Below are 2,276 nucleotides of genomic sequence, written 5' to 3' on the forward strand. Positions count from 1 at the left end.
ATTTTTCTTTCTTAAACATAAATTTTTTATTCAAATCAATATGAATGAAACAGTCGGATGGCAATGATCGAGTTAGTAAAGAGATTCCCTTAAGAAAATTAGGGTTTTAATAATAAAATCCTCATTGTTTTTCTTCAAATATGTTTTGTTATGCGTTTAGAAATTACATCTAGATAAAAATTTAAATAAAGTACTTTCCGGTCATCGTTTTATTAATGATCATGAAAAGTTTATCTTATTTCATTTTTATCATGTCAACATCCGAAAGCAAATTTAAATAGATATGATATATCAGCCAAGCATTAAGTGGTATGCTAAGTGATATCTTGACATTCAACTTATAAGTGGGCACATGGGGGAAAACAAGTAAAAGACCCTATCCTAAGGATTTTTTAGGATTTAATGAATTATTAAAAAAATTTAAAGGATCCCTTGCATATTTTGAATTAACCTAAGGATCTTTTAAATTTGCCACGAGATTATCTTTTAAATCAACATATTATTATTTTTGCCCACTTGAAGGCACCTATTTTGTAAGGCTATAAGCTATTTTCAGGGGACCGATGAGTGAATCAAATTTTCTTTAAAGTTGAAAACTTATGCGATCGTGGTTTTGGCTAAATACAATTAAGATTTCATTAAGAGATCGATATCCTCTTGTGGTGCAATTCTTATAATTGGGAATCTAAGGACAAATTCCCTTAAGTGGTGGGAGCGTAAATGTTGATGGATAGCTAACCTTAAACACAAGCATTATTCTGTAGATGCATAACTGCGATATATTTCATATGAAAGACTTGTAATTTGTGAAACACAGAACAGAAGCACAAGGAATGCTCAAACAAAACTGGAAAATTATTATCTATTCGAGCGCTTCAAACAATTGAGGATCATTTCACTTGCTGTTGAAGTTTCATTTTCTTTTGTATTCTATTCACCTACTCACTGCCACTAGATATTCCTCCCCACAAGCACATTTCACGACGTGACGGATTTCCTGTAAAAAAAAAAAAAAAAATCAGAGACTTCTATCAACGCAACGAGGAAGTTCAAGAGAGTTCGATTTTCAATTTTTCATATAAATTCTGAAGAACTCAACTCAATATTGACTTTAATATTTATGTTTTGCACCATGTTTCACCTCGTATCAGAACTTTGTAGCTGATGGCAAGCTCTCTACCTTGTATAAATTACCAACACATAAATAATTCTCCCTCCGGATCTTATACACACCCTCTCCAGCATGTTTCATAATATATATAACATTTTATTATTCGCATTAATTCCTTTTCACCTATTGCTAGTATCCCTTGCTCATATAAAAACTTCCTAATTAATTAATCAAAGTCCTCTAACTAATAAATTTTATTGAGGGTAATTTTGATATTTTGCAATAAATAATTAATTTTAATTAAGTTCACTAATTTATGGGAAATTGTTATTAGGTGCTTATAATAAGGATTGGAAGGAGTAACACCTTGAGTTTCTGAACTTGTTCCTCCAAAGACTTGGTACTCGATTTCTCCAGCTTTGTCAGACATGAGGGCATTATATTCGTCTTCAAGAGTTGTTATGTCTGCTTCTTTCAGCTCTGACTGGAGAAACTCATGCATTATTTAAGAAAAGAATTAAATAAATATATACGAGTATAAAAAATTATCGATTTAAGTCCACTCGCTGATCTTTTTAAAAGAAAAAGGTAGGAATCTTATTCATATAAGATTAATCTATACCCATATAAAATTTATTATAACTATTTTCCAGCCAGGAATCAGCACGAAGGACCACTGTAATACTCGCGCTTATGATACAAATCCCTACAAAATAACAACCAACCTTATAAGTATTTGTTCTGTCTTCATATCCTCCGTAGCTTGTGTCATCTGAGATGCAAGAGAAACTCTTAAAAGATGCAAAGAAAGTTTATAATAAGAAACCATGTTTAACAGCGCAGTATATACTATAATAGTGATTGTGATATGTCTTTTTTTTGTGTGGCAAAAGTGTTAAGGAATTGAAAATCTTTCTCCATGACTGAAGAATAACATTTGCCAACAACTGCAGATAAAACTTTCTACTATGTGGTTGAGAACTGGATATATTAGCTCCAACCCTTCTAAGTGGAAAAGATTGATTGTCAAAACAGAAATATCTATTTTAGCTAACTGTAAAGGGGCCAAAAAAAAAAATCCTGTTAACATAACAAAGAAAATAAATCAAATAAAAATCAAAGCTTTCTGAAAGCTTGAAAATTGGACCTTCTCTAACGTCCAATT

General features: G+C 31.2%; 1 long non-coding RNA gene across 1 annotated transcript; it reads right to left on the reverse strand.

The window, feature by feature from the left end:
- Window positions 1–761: 761 nt before the first annotated feature.
- On the reverse strand, window positions 762–1,509 carry LOC114758544 (uncharacterized). Its single transcript, XR_003741823.1, has 2 exons — window positions 1,478–1,509; window positions 762–997 (listed from the first exon to the last, which is right to left on the reverse strand). It is a non-coding gene; the product is annotated as an uncharacterized LOC114758544 (long non-coding RNA).
- Between the last annotated feature and the right edge of the window lie 767 nt (window positions 1,510–2,276).

Source organism: Neltuma alba, unplaced genomic scaffold (assembly GCF_004799145.2).
Source record: "Neltuma alba isolate B1F8T4 unplaced genomic scaffold, ASM479914v2 tig00010735_pilon, whole genome shotgun sequence".
Classification (NCBI taxonomy): domain Eukaryota; kingdom Viridiplantae; phylum Streptophyta; class Magnoliopsida; order Fabales; family Fabaceae; genus Neltuma; species Neltuma alba.